Here is an 18688-nt window from a genome sequence, read left to right on the forward strand (position 1 = left end):
AGGTCACATGCCATTGTTGTGGGAATCAGGGAGTTCTTCCCTGGGACCATCAGGTGACCTGGTTTCCACTCCAGGAGACTTTTCTCTACACCTTAAGCTCCTGACATGGTCAGCAGTGGTAAGCTTCTGTCTGATCCTGTTCAAGGTACACAGGGGATTCAGAAGAGCTGTGTTTGGGGCTGCTGTTTAATTTTCTATTCTGTCCCTCAGGGCAGTTCAGCCTCTCCCAAGCATGTGAGATATCTCGATGGGCCTGGAGAACTGGCCATTCCAGGTTTTATCTGCCCAACTGTGCAGACAGGGACTGCTGTGGTGGGAAGATAGGTTCCTGCCTGGATATGTTGAGACAGCAGGTTTGTGGTGGTTCTGTTATACTGAGTTGTGGCCGCTAGTCAAACCCTATGCAGACCCTTCAGGGATGTCCAGCTTCTCCTGAGAGCATGGGAGACCATACCCAACTGTGGGGACTGGCTGGGCCAGGATTTATCTGCCCAACCTTCAAGGCCGAGACCACTGTGGCCTGCTGTCAGGTTCCTGCCCTGACCAGTGTATATAGCAGACCAGTCTAGATAGTGCATCCTTGTTGCTTCAGTCCCACTGAGTTGTTGCAACAGTTCAGACCCCCTTCCAGAACCTTCATGGCTGACAAGCTTCTCCCAATGGTGTGGGAGTCCCTGCCAGGCCATGAAGACTGGCTGGACCAGATTTTATTAGGCCAAGTTTACAGGCTCGATCCGCTGAGGCCATCTTCCTAGCCCCAGTCTGGACCCATTCAGTCCTCATGCGCTGTGGCTGGGCATCATGTTCACAGCCATCAGGGCTTCCCAGCAGCCCCTGGGGCCCTCTGTATACTGTGGTGGTGGAGATACGAGGAGGACAGATTCGTCCATTTCCCAGAGTCTTCCCCAGGCCAGAAGCTCCAGTGTTCCACCATCCCACATTGTGTTTGGGCTATAGAGGCTGGTTTAATTCCGCAGATGTGTTCTGTTCCAAAGTCTGAGGAGTAGCTTCAAGACGACCGTGGGCTGTTGGTTAACCAAAGGTCAGGCCTGCCTGTGGTATGCACTGTGCAGGACCCCACTCACCTAGTATTCTTCAGTTCTTGCAGTCTGTGGCTCCCTGTCAAGTCCCTGGTCGCCGTGCATTAAATCAGATACAGTGCATGATAGGCACTGCAATCCACAACACAATTATAATATAAGGTTTACTTCCAATATTTGAAAGGGCTATTGCAAAATATTTAGGATAATTAAGAAATATAAACTAATTATTACTGGGTCAAGTCACAGTCATGCAATTATTAGTCTATTTTTATCATAAAATACACATATAATATTTAGCAAATAGATATGATTATATAGGTAAATAATGTAAAATAGATAAGGTCTTCAAAAAGCCACAGAGAACTATAGAATATATCATTTAAAGATGTGTTTTTTTGTTTTAAATATTCTTTGAAAATAAGACAGGTTAACTCCTGGCAATACCCAGCCTACCTCAAAAAGGAAGAGAGCCTTATTGAGATAACTTCAAATGTGGCAAATCAACCGCTTGATCAAAATGTCTTCATTTCTACCACAAACAGAAATCTGCCTAAAAATGTTCAAATGTAGGTACAGGCAGAGTTAGCAGTGAAACTCTGCCAAGATAGGGTAAGCAAGTCCCCAATAATTCCTGCTTCACAAATATGTCTGTCAGATATATTGGTCCAGAGGAGTGAAGATGATGCTCCTCATTGCAGAGAGGTTTTGGTTACTGTTCGTGCAGCAAACTTTCTCTTTCATTTTTTTTTCTTTTTGGAAGCTGCTAACCTGCATGCACTGTTTACTCAGGTAATTAAGTTTTATTCCTTGTCAAGTTTCTCGTGGGCTTGAAGACTAGATAGTTTAGTTTTACAATTAAGCTTAGTTGTTTAGGGGTTAAGATGTTTTCACCTCTCTCTCTCTCTCTCTCTCTCTCTCTCTCTCTCTCTCTCTCTGTCTGTCTTTCACTCACTCTCCCCTCTTTATAGGCCTCCACCAGTTTGGTTATATTTTCCTAAATGCTTTTTTTTTCACTATTTCAATTTTTATATATAACATTGGTGCCAAAACTGAGTATGGACTTGAAAGGAACTTCCCACCTGCTCTCCTACTTCCTACTTTCTCCAAAGCCAACTAGGACCTCATTCCACCTAAAAATTCTCCTTCTTTGCTCTCTCCCGGGAACAGGAAATCAGGTATCTCTCTACTGCTGTCAGCATGGTTGACATCTCCTACCAGCCCTGCCTGTTACATTCTTGGTAAGGAACCTGTGGATCTCAACCCCCATCCCTGCCCATCTTCTCTGTGGGCCCTGGACTTCTGTGTTACTGCACACATCTTTCTTCTTTCTGGACTTCAAGTACCATTTTCTGGACTTCAAGTACCATGGTATGTGTGCTTTTTTGCCATAGATAGTCTATTTTGGTTCCAAGAGAGGACCAGAGAGCTGATCTCTGCTGTGCCCCTCATGGCTTCATGCTCTCACTGGCTGAGTTGGTTCCATCAGCCATGATCTAGCTGGTCCTGTTGTTCTGCTATGCTGCAGCCACCACCATTGTCCCTTACCCCAGCCTGGATGGGACAGAATGGGTCATCAAGGAGGCCAAGGCCACAGTCTTAGCTGTGTTTCAATGGTGGCAGAGACACTGCACAGCCTTCTAGGGAACCATGCCACAACACTTGCTTTCTGTTAGCATTTTTACATTTTCCCACTGTTCTCCATGACTGCCAAGAACCTAGTTGCCGTCTTTGTTATGGGCTACCACATGACTCTAAGGATGATTGTGTAATTAGCTACCATCTTTCTTAAGGGTAACCATCACATCCTCTGTCCTCATTCCTTTCCTAGTAAAGGTATGTCAATGATTTAGTAGATCAGCAGGCAACCTTTACTACACCAGGTTTTAAAAAAAATTCATGTGATTGTTTATTTGCTATGTTTTAATTTATGATTTTCCTAATTCCTAGAGGAGTAAATAAGTGCTGTTTTTTCTATCATCAGCTAACCTGGATTCAACTACAGGCCTCCTGGCTAAAGGGTTTAATATATTTTTAAAAAATTTATTCTAAAATGTTGTACTGTATTAGCATTCACTTGCTTACAGTATTAGATTTTCAATCATTGTTTTAAACCATGGTTAGCCTAGAATTCTAAAGGTGATCTGTGCTGTTCTCTTTTATGGACTGTGTTTTTAAGGTTCCAACTTAAGAGATAAGAGCTAAAGTCTTAGTCTTTAAAGATATCTGTTTAAATATTTGTAACATAGAAAAGACTATGGTCTCATTGCCATTTTAATTAAAAAGCTGAGTACGTGTCTTGAACCCCATATAATGACTGGTAAATCTTTAAAGTACTAAAGGCCTTCCTGACAGGCTCAAACTGCTCCAGGCCTTAGTCACTACCCTTGAGATAAATAGGGGTCTCCATGCCCCTTCCTGCTGGAGTCCAGCCAGAGCCAGATCTGCCAGGGACCTGTTTCAAATGCAGACAAAATGTGACCCCGGTGTCACAGCTGCTAAAACCAAGATGGGACCCTGGTCCAACATATTTAGCCAATGGATGTCACTGCTTACATGCAGGCTTATTTTCTGTGCTTAGTCATTGGAGGCCCAACCAGGATAAGAGCTGTGGAAATGTCCAGCCTTCCAGGTCCTTGACCTGGTAGAGTACAAATGGCTCTTAAATTCAGCAGCTTTGTCAAACTGGGTAATAATACAAGTCTGTATCAAATTCATACTCGGTTTACATAGTCATATTGCCAGCTTCTGTCATGGGAGACTTCAGGTACATTCCCAGCCATATTCATATGCAAGAGACCAAACTCTCAATTTCATCTATTGCTTAAAGCTTCCAAGAAGGTGTTTTAAGAATGTGTTTTAAGTTGGTAAGTGTGAGTTAGAAGGGCCAACTGGTCTAAAAGAATGCTTTATTTCTTTCTGTTGCTATGCCTTTGTATTAACTGTTCAAAATATTGAGACTGATCAACAGAACTCTGACTTATTAATCTAATTATGGTAAATCATTCCACTATACAATCCTACCATAGTTTCAAGATTTGAAATTTTCTTTTGTTACTGTTCCAGAGAGGACAATAGGGCTTCTACCCTCCCTAAGCTTACCTCAGAGTATTTGTGCTCTTAACACAAATTTCTTTTCCCAAGTCTGTACCATGCTATATGTCTACTGTCTTTTCCTACAAACTGTACATATCTAACAATGTGTATTTCACTGCAGATTTCAAACAATGATGATGCTAAATCTATCTCCCTTTATAAACTCAGAAGGACTCTTGTAAGCTATAGAAAATCCACATCTCAGGTCATATTAAATCCTGACAGGCACTGTAACTTACAGTCTATGTGTATCAGCTATGTATCTGTAAGTGTGTGATTTCTGCCTCTTTTCCCTGGCTTGCTTTGGGACTCCCCTTTCCCTAACTACCTGACTGTCGCCTATCTATACACAACATGAGCTAAATTCTCCCTTCCTACTCATGTAAATGCTTCCCTCTATTTAGAGAGTTTGCTGGCCCTTTCTGCTTGTCTGGGAGAGAGGGACACCCGGGCCTCATCACTGACCCTCAACTAGCATTGCCCCCATCAGGTGAGTTTACTGATGTAGTTTTCTTTTTGTTTTATTGTGACAACTGCTAAAAAATTTGAGTGCACTCATAGCTGCATTCCTGTGGCTAGCTCATCTGTTCAGCTACACTGTTGGTTACTGGTTAGTGCTGACAAGCTACTAACTGGTCTACACCAGTCCCTTGGGTCACTATTCATTTTTGGGGACACCCTCATGGCTTACTGACCTTACCTCGACATGGGAAATGTCTAGTCATCTGTTTTTGCAAACATGCCTTTGGGATATCAAATCCCTACACCCATACTAAGGGCTTTTAAGCTTAAATGATTCTACATCTGAACTTGGACATTTCCCAAACCAAACTGTTGTAATTATTGCCAACAATCAGTGAATGAAAGAAGCTCCCTATATCCATTCTTCTTTTTTGCTCTCCCAAAATTCTCGCAAATTTTCAACATTGTCTTTTCTCTTTGCTCTCCCAGGAATTTCAAATGTACAACTAAAGGAAATTTTCTCCCTCAACTACTTACTTTGTATTCTGTGCACATATATATTTCAGTACTCTACCAGACCTCCTACATCTGGGACATTGTCAAAGTAGCTACCCTCAAGTATTCCCATCCACCTCAGAAATCATGCCTGCTAGACCTACATTGTTCCACCTATCTGGAACTGTATTGCTCTTTCCACCTACAGGTATTCTCAGATCCTGGACAAAAAGTGCAACAGCCTGTTCTTCTGGAACCTGGACAACATTTCAGCCTTTATAATCCCCTATCACCACCCTACTGTCAGCAGGAAGTAGTTAAGACTACTACTTCACTCCTTATTCATTTGCAAAAGGTGGAAATTGTGTGTTCCAAACCTGAGACAGACAGCTCCATGTTCCACCAGCCCTCCTTGGTCCCATTTGTTATAGAATATGGATGACATAGACTGCCCTCTACCTTAAACTTTCATGGCAGAACGTTTCCCTCCCCCTCACTACATAGTTTGGACATGGTGTTGCTATTGCATTTTTTCTATCTCTTTTCTCCATTACCTACATTTATATTAACTTGCCTTATATAAAAACAATCCAATATTCCTCATGTTTAAAATATAGGAAAAAGTAGGAATGTTAGTATTCTGGTTCAGTCTACCCACCTTTGTTGTCATCGCTTACCTGCCACAAGGGTATGATCCTGCCCTAGGCCATATAAAAGACCAACCCTCCATGTGGTCTTTCTCTCTCTCCCCCCCTCTCTCAATTCTTTCTCTCCCTCTATCCCACTTTACTTTCTCTCTCCTCTCTCTCTCTCTCTCTCTCTCTCTCTCTCTCTCTCTCTCTCTCCCTGGATTACCTGCTCCTCCCTTTACTTCTCCCCCCATGCTCATTTAATAAATTCTGTATAATATAATATCTGCCTGGTACCTTGTATTCTATCAACTGTCTTTAATTTTTATACATAACATTTTTTCTTTTTTTTGTTTCTTTCTTTTTTAAAATTATATATATATATATATATATATATATATATATATATAGTTTTGTGGTTCTTCTTCCTTTATGTAGTTTACTTTATTAATGTGTAATAATGTAAATGTACATGTACAAAAAGAAATATAATAAAATCTTGCTTTAGAAAAGAAAGGATGGGGAAAAAAGGAACAAGAAAAATTTAGAAAAATATAACCAAACTTGTAGAGGCTATAAAGAAGAAGCAAAAATGTCCTTGAAGAAACATAGGAAAACACAATTAAATAGATGAAAGCAATAATAAAACTTTTCAACACCTGAAAATGGATGTAGAGTGATTAGGAAAAGAGAAACTGAGAGAATCCTGTAGATGGAAAACTAGAAAGATAACATGCACAATAGACCTAAGCATCACCAACAAAATTTAAGAGATAGAAGACAGAATCTCAGTCATAGAAGATACCATAGAAGAAAATGTTAAAACAATCAACAAAATTTTTAAATCTAAAAAATTCCTGACATAAAACATCCAGGTAATCTAGGATACTATATAAAACAAAAATAAAATAAAACAGAAAAACAAACAAGCAAAACAAACAGACAAACAAAACCTAACCTAAGAAAAATAGGAATAGAAGATCAAGAGTCCCAGATCCAAGGATAAGAAAATATCTTCTACAAAATCACAGAAGAAATTTTCCCCAAACTAAAGAAAGAGATACCTATAAGCATAAAAGAAGCATACAAAAAACTACCTAGATTGGACCAGAAAAGAAAATACTCCCACCATGTAAAAATCAAAATACTAAATCTACAGAATAAGAAAGTAATATTTTAAAGTACAAGAAGAAAGCAAGGAAACCTTAAGAGGTAGATCTATCAGAATTACACCTAGCTTCTCAAAAGATGTTCTAAAATATAGAAGAGCCAGGATAAATGTCTTACTTCCTCTAATAGACCACAGATGCCATTGCAGACTACTATACTCAGCAAAACTCTCAATCACAATAGATGAAGAAAACAAGATATTCCAAGACAAAACTAAATTTAATCCATATCTACCCACACATCCTTCCTTATGGAAAACTCCCAACAAAGAAGATTAACTACATGCAAAATATTTCAGGATATAAATAATTCTGCAGCAGCAATAAAAAAATAATGGAAGCACACAAAAACATTACCACCTCCAACATCAAAATTACAAGAACTAACATTCATTGGACATTAATATCACTTAAAAATCTATGGACACAGGCTAAAATAATGGATGTGAAATCAGTATCCATCATATTGTTACATACATAAAACACACCTCATCAATATTACCTCGGAGCAAAGGGCTAGAAAAAATTTTCCAAGCAAACAGACTCAAGAATCAAGATGGATTAGCCAGCCTACTATCTAATAAAATAGTCTTTCAAATCAAAATTACTCAAAAGACATGCTTAAGATAATTTCAGTCTCATCAAAGGAAAAATCAACCAGGATGAGGTATCAATTCTGAATATCTACTTGCCAAAGGCAAAGGCACCCATGTTTGTAAAAGAAATATTAGTAAAACTTAAACCACACATCAAACAACACACATTAGTACTATGAGACTTCAAAACCTCTCTCTGACCAATGGACAAGTCATCTAGAGAGAAACAAAACAGAGAAATAATGAAACTAACCAATGTGCTGAATCAAATGGAAATAATAGATATCTACAGAACATTCCCCTCAAAAACTAAGGAATGCACTTTCTTGTCAGCACCTCATGAAACATTCTCCAAAAATGAACACAGAGTTGATCCCAAAGCAAGAACCAACAGATATAAGGACAGTGAAATAATCCATTGTATTTAATCAGACTATCATGGAATAATGCTGGACTTTAGTGACAGCAGAATCAACAAAAAGCCTACTGTCATATGAAAAATAAACAACTCTCTGCTCAGTGACCAATGAGTCATGGATGAAAGAAAAAAGAAATTAAATACTTCCAAGGATATAATGAAAATGAATGCAAAACATTATTAAACTTATAAGCTGCAACGAAAGCAGTGCTAAAAGAAGTATGAATAGCACAAACGACATTCATACTGAAATTGGAGAGATTAAATACCAGCAACTTAGAAACACAACTGAGAAGAATGGAAGAAAAAGAGTCAAACACATCTAACAGGAGTAGACAACAGGAAGTGATCAAACTTAGGGCTGAAACCAGTAAGATAGAAACAAAGGGAACAAATCAAAGGATCAACAAAACCAAGAGCTAGTTCATTGAGAAAATCAACAAGATAGACAAAACCTTGGCCAATCTAGACAAAAGTCAGAGAAACAGTTTCCAAATTGGAAAAATCAGAAGTGAAAAGGGAGATATAACAACTGACACTGAGAAAATCCTAAGCATCATTTGGACTTCCTTAAAAACCTGTATTCCAGAAAATTGAAAAATCTAAATGAAATGGATGTATTTCAACATAGATACCACTTACGAATATTAAACCACGACTGGACAAATTTATAATACCCAAGAAAATAGAAGCATGATTAAATGTTTCCCATCATAAAAAAAAAATCCAAGTCCATACAGCTCCAATGTAGAATTCTACCAGACGTTCAAAATAGTGTCAATACCTATACCCCTCAAACTCTTCTGCAAAATAGAAATAGAAGGAACTTTGCCAAACACATTCTATGATACCACAGTCACACTGATACGTAAGCCACACAAAGGCACAATAAAGAAAGAGAATTCTAGTGCTATCCACCTATGAACATTTATTCAAATGTATACTATACAATTCTACCACACTGAATCTAACAACATTTAAAAGAGTATCCACCATGATTATGTAGGCTTCATCACAGAAATGCAAGGATGAATCAGCATACAAAAAATCATCAATGTAATTCATCATATAACCAAATGTGATCATCTGCTTAGATGTTGAAAAAACCCTTGAAAAACTCTAAGTCCATTTCATATTAAAAGCTTTGGAGAGAACAGGGATACAAAGCATGCATAAAGACACAGTAAAGGAAATATACAGCAGGCCAACAACCAACATCAAATTAAATGGAGAGAAAATGAAATCAATCCCACTAAAATTAGAGATAAGACAATGCTTCCTCTCTCTGTGTATTTATCCAATATAGTGCTTGAAGTACTGGCAAAAGCAATAAGACAGATAAAAGAGGTCAAAAGAGGCAAACTAGAAAGAAAGAATTAAAAGTGTTGCTATTTCCAGATGGTATGATTGTATACGAAAGTGATACCCAAAATTCTACCAGAGACAGCTGATAAACACCATCAGCAAATTAAAATAAAATCAGTAGTCTCCCTTTTCAAGTGAAAAACCGGAAACAATTTTCCCTTTAAAGAAATTTTAGAAACAATACCCATCAAAATAGCCATAAATAATATAAAATATTTTGGTGTATCTCTAAGCAAGCAAGTGAAAGGCTTGCATGATGAGAACTTCAAGTCTTTGAAGAAAGAGATTGAAGCATATATCAGAAGGTAGAAAGTTCTCTAATTCTCATGGATTGCTAGTAGTAAGATAGTAAAAATGGCCATCTTACCAAAAGCAATATACAGATTCAATATAATTACTTTCAAAATTCCAACACAAATGTTTACAGACATTGAAAGAGTAAGCTTCATCATTATATGGAAATATTAAAGCACAGGATGGCTGAAACAATGCCATATAATAAAAGATCTTCTGGAGCTATCATGATCCCTTATTTCAAGATGTATTATAGAGCAATAGTAATAAAATTCTGTAGTATTTTCTTAAAAACAGACAGGTTGATTAAGGGCATTGAATCAAAGATCTAGAAATAAACTTACACAGACATCTAATTTTTTGACTAAGAAGCCATACCATACTATGGAAAAAAGAACTGGATGTCTACATGTAGATACAAATAAATCCATATCTCTCACCCTGCACAAAAATCAAGGCTAAGTGGATCAAAGATTTCAACATAAAACTGGACGAACTAAATCTGGTAGAAGAAAACATGAAGAAGTGCCTTGAACTCATTGGTAGAGGAGACATCATTTTGAACAGAACACTAACAACTCAGGCAATAAGAACCAAAATTAGTAAATGTGACTTTATGAAACTGAATCTTCCTCAGCTATGTAGAGAACAGAAAAAGATATTCACTAACCCTACATTCAACAGATTGTTAATATAAAAGGTATATAAAGAACACAGGAATATAGACACCAACAAACCAAATCAGCCAACTAAGAAATGGAGTATAGATCTAAACTGAGAATTCTCAACGAAGGACTTTTTCATGGTCGAGAAGCACTTAAACATCCTTAGTCATCAGGAAAATGCAAATCAAAATCACACTGGGATTCCATTTTAGACCCATCAGAATGGCTAAGATCAAAAACTCAAGTGACAGCAAATGGTGGTGAGGATGTAGAGCAAGTAGAACAGCTGGTAGGAGTGAAAATTTGCCTTCATAAAGAAATTAGTGAGATCTCATAATTGTGACATATGGCACACCTAAAATCTCTAAAACAATACTAAGCAAACACACCAAAAAGTAGTAGACTGCAGGAAATATTAAAACTCAAGGCTGACATCAATTAAACAAAGAATACAATACAAAAAAATCAAAGAATGCACAAAATAGAGAAACCCTTGGCCAAACTAACTAACAGGCAGAGAAAGAATATCCAGATCAACTAAATGAGAAACAAAATGGGAATATGACCACAGACACAGAGGAGATCTAAAGAATAATTGGTTTTTATTTCAAAGAACTATATTTCACAGAATTGAAAATTCTAAGAGGAATGGACAAATTTCACTATAGATATCACTTAACCAATGTTAAACTAAGATCAGATAAACAATCTAAATACATATATAACGTTTTAGGAAGACAAGCAGTCATTAAGTCTACAAATGAAATCAGGCCCAGGAGGAAATGTCTGTAGCACAAAATCTACCATACTTTCAAAGACTTTATGTTTATACTCCTCAAGTTATTCTACAAAAAAGAATTAAAATGAACATAGATTAACTTATTTTATGAGGCCATACATACCCTGATACCTAAACCACAAAATTATTCAACAAAGAAAAATAATTTCAGATTAATTTCCTTTCTAAATATTGATGTAAAAATACAAAATATGGTATTTTCAAACCAAATCAAAGAACTCATCAAAAAATATCATTTACCATCATCAAAAACAATTTATTTCAGATATTCAGGAATTTTTCACCATACAAAAATTTATCAGTGTAATCTATCACATAACCAAAGTTAAAATAAAAAAAGCACATATGACATCTTCTTTGATTCTGAAAAACTTTTCATAAAATATACCACTCCTCCATGATAAAATTCTTAGAAAGCTTAAGGATACAAGGCATATATCTAAACATAATAAATCCAATATTCAGAAAGCCAATAGCTAACATCAAATGGAGAGAAACTTAAAGCAATTCTACTAAAATAAGGAACAAGATAAGGCTTTCCCTTCTTTTCATATTTATTCAGCATAATACTTGAAGTTTCTGTTAGAGTATAAGACAACTATAAGGGATCATCTGAATAAAAATTGGATTAGAAAAATTCAAATATTGCTATTTGCAGATATGATAGTTTACATAAGCTACCAGAAATGTTCTCTCAGGGGTTTTCTACAGCTAATAAATACCTTCAGTGAAGTGGCTGGATACAAAATTAACAAAGAAGTCAATAACGCTCCGATGTTCAAGTAACAAATGGGCTAAAAAAATTAGAGAAACCACACTGGAGGCATAAGATTATTGTGTATTCAAATGTTGGCTCAATTTTCTTACCAAATATATTTTATTGCGAACTTATTAACTGAGAGTTTGTCACTTATAACCTGACTAACCTAAACAACAAGAAAAGGAGGTTAAAGAATACAATAACAAAACCTTAAGGATATCAGTTCCAAGGAATGATTTTCCTGGCATAATCAGCAGGATATCGCCTACTGGAAGCTGGAGTAACCAGAAGCTAGGAACTCAGCAGGAGCTCAGACCCCCAAAGCCTTCCCTCCAGTGGTTCTCTCTAGGAGCATCTTGAAGTGGAGCTATGAACAGCCAAACTATCTCAAGTCTCCAAAAGTCCTGCCTCTTGTTTTGGGCTCATTTATATATCTCCTCCCAGAGTCTGTTCATGGAACTTTTCAGCTGGCAACAATGAAGCTCCCACATGAAGTGGTTGGCCTTCTAGTGCATTAATATGACCTATTTTCACACAAGAGAGTTCCCCATCCCACAATTGGTATCATTAAAAAAAAAACAGGTTTATCTCTCCATCTTTCAAATGCTGATTTCTGCTACCCCCTCCAATATCTGGCTCAATCCCCTACTTTCTCCTCTCACTCCTCTTCCTCTGCATGGCAGGATGTCCAGAAGCCCTGTTCTCTTCAATGCTCAGCAATTGGCTGTAAGCTGCTTTATTGGTATATTAGGGGACAACGGGGAGCAGTATTAACACATTATTGAGACAAGAGATTCTCAGAAAAGGATTGCATCTAGATATGTGGGGTACAGAAATCAGCATTTGAATTAAAAATAAATTTATGCACACTCAGCACCCTTCACAAAAGCTGCAAATAATATAAAATATCTTGGTGTAATGCTAACCAAGCATGTAAAATATCTATATGCCAAATCTTCAATTATTTGAAGAAAGAAATTAAAGAAGATATCAGAAGATGTAAAAATTTTCCTTACTTATAGAGATGTAGGATTAACACTGTAAAAAATGACCCTTTTTATCAATAGCAATATGCAGATTCAATGCTACTAGTTCTCATTACAGAACTTGAAAGTACAATGTTCAAATTCCTGTGGAAAAAACAGGAAATATAAAAAACTTAATCACACACACACACACACACACACACACACAGAACTTCTGGAGTTATCACCATCCTCAATTTCAAGGTGTAATAGTAATAAAATGCACATGAAATTGGCATAAAACAGACAGATGCATCAGTGGAATAAAATCAAAGATGCAGAAGTAAGTACATACACATATGGACACTTGATTTTGACAAAGCAGCCAAAACTACAAAATTAAACAAGGAAAGATTGTCCTGTTATAACTCGATATCCAAATGTAGAAGAATGCAAATAGATCCATAGCTATTACCCTGCATAAAACTCAAGTCCAAGTGTATCAAAGACACCAAAATAAAACCAGTGACACCAAACCTGAATGAAGAGAAAATGAGGAATAGCTTTGATTGCATAAGAGGTGATTTTCTGAACAAAACATCTATATAGCACTGTGCCTAAGATCAACAATTAACAAATTGACCTTATTAAAATAATCAGCTGCTCTAAAGCAAAGAACACAGTCAGAAGGACAAAACAGCAGACTAAATAAGGGAAAAAAGTCTTCACAAATTACATTAACCATGGCGATACGTCCAAAATATATAAAAACTCAAGATATTAGACATTAACAAATCAAATAATTCAATTAAAATGGGGTATAGACTTAAACAGAGACTTCTAAAGAATGAATCACTAATGGCCATGAAGTACTTCAAAAATTATTCAATATCGTTAGCCATAAGGGAAATGTATATCAAAGTGACTCTGAGATTACTTCTAATACCTGTCAGAAGGGCCAAAATCAAAGACATAAGTGACAGTCCTTGGTAGCAATGATGATAGCCAGAGGAACACTTCTCCATTTCTGGTATAAGTGGAAATGTATACAGTCACTTTGAAAATCATTATGACAATTTCTCAGAAAGTTGGACTTCAATATCCCTCAAGACCCAGCTATATCACCCCTGGTCATATATTCAAAGGATGTTCCACCCTGCTACAAGGACACTTGCTCAACTATGTTCATAACAAATCTATTTATAATAACCAGAAACTGGAAACAACATAGATGTACACCAACCACAGAATAGATAAAGAAAATGTGGTACATTTACACAAAGTGATATTACTCAGGTATTAAACACAAAGACATCATGTAATTTGCAGGCAAATTGTATGGGAGTAGTAAAGATAATGCTGAATGTAGCAACTCAGACATAGAAAGACAAATGTGGTATGTACTTACTTATAAGTGGATACCAGTTAGAAAGTAAAGAATAACCAAGGATGAATCCATAGACCTAAAAAAGATAAATAACAAGGATGGCTCAAGGAAAACACTTGAATCTCACTTGAGAAGGTGAAATGGAATAGACATAGTGGGTAGAGAGTGGGAGGGAACTTGATGGGGTTGGGAGTAGGTATCAAAATGGGGAACAAGTGCATTGAAGAAGAATGGAGAAAATAATGGGAGACACAACTGTAATTGGGGAGGGGCATCTCTGGGATGAGTTAGAAACCAAGGGCAATGGAAACTCCTAGAAATCTATGAGGATGCCCATATCTAAGACCCTAGCAAAGAGTGATATTGAGCCTGATCCATCCATCTTTTGTAACTAAGAGAGATTGGGACAACAATCGAGGCACAAAATTTTGATCTACAATTTGCCCTGATTACAAGATGTTCAGGGGTAAAGATGGAGCAGGAATTAAGGGAATGGCTAACTAATGACTGGTCCGTCTTGGGACTCATGCCATGAGAGACAGCCCACTTCTAACACTTTTAATGAGGTTCTGCTATACTTGCAAACAAGAGCCTAGCCTCTCAACAGAGAGGCTTCTATGAGAAACTGATGGAAACAGAGTGGAGGAATGCTTTAGAAGAAGCAGAGAAAGGATTATAGAAGCCAGATGGTTCAAGGATACCACAATGAAAATACAGAATTAATTAACCTGATTCCATAGTGGCTTACAGAGTCTGAAGCACTTGCCCAAGAGCTTAGATGTCCCTAGGCTCTCTGTACATTTGTTATAGTTGCATAGTATGGTTTTAATGTGGGATTCCTAACAGCAGGAGCAAGAGATATCTCTGTCCCTGATGTGTGTCTGGGATCCTTTCCAGCTGCTTGGCTGCCTTATCTAGCCTTAGTAGCAGAAGCTATGTCTAGTCTTACTGTGAGTTGATATTCCAATGCTAGTTGCTATCCCTGGGAGGTCTTTCCTTTTCTGAAGATAAACTAAGTAATGGATGGTATGTGTGGGCAAGGTAGCAGTAAAGAACTGGGAGAACAGGAGACAGAGGTAACTGCAATTCTAATGTAAAGTAAAGTAATGAATTTTAAAAACCTAGAATTAAGGTAATTCGTGGTATTTTATCTGGAACTTCAAAGTAATTATTAATTCATGATTGAAATTCATATTCATGTCACAAAAATCCCTATACATACATACATACATACATATTATTTAAATTGTAATAAACACATGCTTTTTCTGAGAAATTGTCCTAAGCCAATTTTATCAATAGAAATTAATTTTAACAATGTGTGTATACATATGTATATGTTTTTAACCTTTGTGAATTTACATGTACCGTGGATGTTCAGGTGCCCATGGTGGCCAGAAAAAGCATTAGATCCCTTGAACCCAGTGTTATAGGCTGTTGTAAGATGCTTTATGTGGGTAAAAAGAACTGAACCTACATTCTCTTCAATTCAAGTGAGCACTCTTGACAGCTGATCTGTATCTCCAGTTATAAGAAAATTTATTTTTGCATAATAAATGGTGAAATATATGCCCATATATTGCTTTGACCATGAAAATAGGTATGTGTTGTGGTTCTTATGATCATAAACCCAATATATCATTAAGGCCCTCTAAAATAATGAATGATTTAACATTCAATTTCCTCCTTTAATGTACTTTTTAAGCTGTTCCTTCAATTGCCCTTCTGTGAATCTATCTGACAGGTTTTCTTGCTGTTAGATAAAATACTAGTTTTGCTGTTTTACTACTTGTGAAATTTAATAAACTTCTTTTTCCAAGGACTCATATATGCTTTCATAGTTTTAAAGCTTAGTACAAAATTTGATTAATAATTCTAACTGTCATAAGTTTCAGTTTTCATTTTTACATACATTAGAATGTGGTAGTTTCCTTGACAAAAAAGGGCAGATTTTGAAGTGTTTACACATAATTCATACTGAAGATAATGCAAGAAACTGACATTATTGTGATATGCATATTAATTAGTTATTCATTTGGAAATGTGGAGTCTAGGCTTCTGCTCCACTGAAATATATAACTAGCTACTTTTCCGAGGGTAGTATATTTCTTGAGCACTTGTGTTATTTTTCCTTTATAAAGCTTTTATAGTTCATACAAATAAATGTCTCATCAGATTAACATCTTCACTTTTATCCAAAGCAATCATGAATATTAAAAGAAACAATTTTTTATATAAACAATTACACTGTATGGCTCATATTTTTAGTAATAAGAAGCAAAATATATGCTCATTGGATTTTTTTTTATCAACTGTGTATTTTAAGAAGTTTACCTAAAACGTATTTTTATCAGACTAGAACAGTTTCTATTTATATCTATTGATTTTCTTCTAACAATATTTAAGAAAACATAATAGGAAAGTAAAGGTGCAGTAGATTCTACTTTATGATAACCTTCATCCCAAGGATCCTTATCTCTGGAGTGTGGGTTTCATTGATACAGATGCATAAAGGAAATAAGACAAAGGCAGAGAAGCATTAAAGGCATTAAAAGAAGGACTTCCAAATATCCTATTTGCAACTGAGAAAAACAATCTCTGAAACACAAGAAGAGGTAAAACTCAATGTGCACTATGAGATTGGCAAAATGTCTCATTGTTTGCCAGTTGTACTAGACCACTAATCTCGAAGAAAGAGGATGATATTGAGGGTGATTTACCATAGTAATGTAGAACCTTTCTACAACAGTTATCAAACTGAAGTAAAAAGGTGAGGACAAGAACATGGATTGTGACCTTTTATTTCATAATTTCTTTTAAAATGCTACTTTTTCTTTGAAATAATATCTGACTGCATCTATATCAAATTACTAATGGAAGAAATTTCATCTGTGGCAGAAATATTGCTGTCACTAAACTTTCTGAATTGGTTTTAAGTCCCCAGTTTTTATTTTCTTTTATAGTTCTTCAAAAATCATAACTTGTGCTCAAAAAACTTACTTTTAGATATTTAGTATAAAAATAATTTTGAAATGGATTGTATATGCAGACAATTTTCACTGGAAAGTAAAGTAAAGGCAAAAGATAAGCAAATATCTGGTTAGGAATTCCAAGTATAAGAAAACACTGCCTTCATTTGGACATAGATTACCTACCTGCTCCCCCTGTGCTAGATGATAGCCTTATAAGGAACAGTTTATAAAGGAAAACTTTTCATGTTTAAAATATTACACTAAGATTACTATCAGAGTATCTAGATTTTATATACTATGTAAGATGAAATTTCACATAAAGATGATTTTTAATTTAGAGAACAAATAAATAAAAGGGCAAAGCAAAACAAACTTTGAAAAATTAAGGACTTGTAAAAAAAAATTTTATTAAATTATTCTTGTTACATCTCAATGTTTATCCCATCCTTTGTATCCTCCCATTCTTCCCTCCCTCCCATTTTTCCATTATTCCCCTCCCCTATGACTGTTCCTGAGGGGGATTACCTCCCCCTGTGTATGCTCATAGGGTATCAAGTCTCTTCTTGGTAACCTGCTGTCCTTCCTCTGAGTGCCATATTTTTATCCTTTTTTTTTCTTAATCAGTATATCTTACATGATCCCTCAAGAGTATTTTTCCCTGACACTTTATCCTATATTTTTATTAGAAGGCTGTGGTGATTGAATTAGAATGTTGCCCATAAGCCTATGATTTGAATATATAGCCCCTAGTTTATGGAGTTGTAGGGATGTTTTTGAGGGTGTTACCTTGCTTTTAATAGTATGTCAAAATCAAATAATATTTCCAGTGCATTTTCCTGAACCATGCTTGCTGCTTTAGCAGTGGAAAAGTCACTAATAAAAGTCATCCTAGGCTGGATTTATGCCATCATTTAAGGTTATCTTCTCTCAACCATTCTCCAATGACATCCTTGAGCTCATGGCAACTGATCAAGATGTCAGTTTGAGAGTGTGACTTCTTGATGAACTACTACTACTCCATATGAAATAATGAATCTCTTTGAATTTCAAATATCAGATATTCATAGTTTTATTAAAAGTATTTGAAATTTTCAAGAGGGCTATTTCTATTCTTGCCACCACCCCTATACACAATCACATCACATCACATCACATCAAATCATAGGAACCAAGCTGGCAACCAAGAAGCTTTTCTATTTAGCAACAGGAGGTCAAACCAAAGATACATGGCTACTTTAGTTACTGAGAAAAAGTGTTAAATGTTCAGTATTAAATAGGACACCCAGGTCAATTGCTCCAAGGCTCCAGAATTATCAAAGAAGAGCAGTCAGAAAGAATTTAAGAGCTGAATAATGTAGAAGAGGGACATGAAGTACTATACTATTAACATGATGTTGCCTTAATAATGATTACTGCAACATTCACAGTTGCTTTCACACTGCCTGAGTAAGTATGCAGTAATAGATCATGGTGGGGTTATTGGGTCCCTATCCTGATGATGAAATCAAATGGCAGTGGAGAGATGCTGAAAAAAGAGTAGTTATTGTGTTCAGTGATATAGCCTCTACTGAGTTAT

Source organism: Acomys russatus, chromosome 1 (assembly GCF_903995435.1).
Source record: "Acomys russatus chromosome 1, mAcoRus1.1, whole genome shotgun sequence".
In the NCBI taxonomy this organism is placed as follows: Eukaryota; Metazoa; Chordata; class Mammalia; order Rodentia; family Muridae; genus Acomys; species Acomys russatus.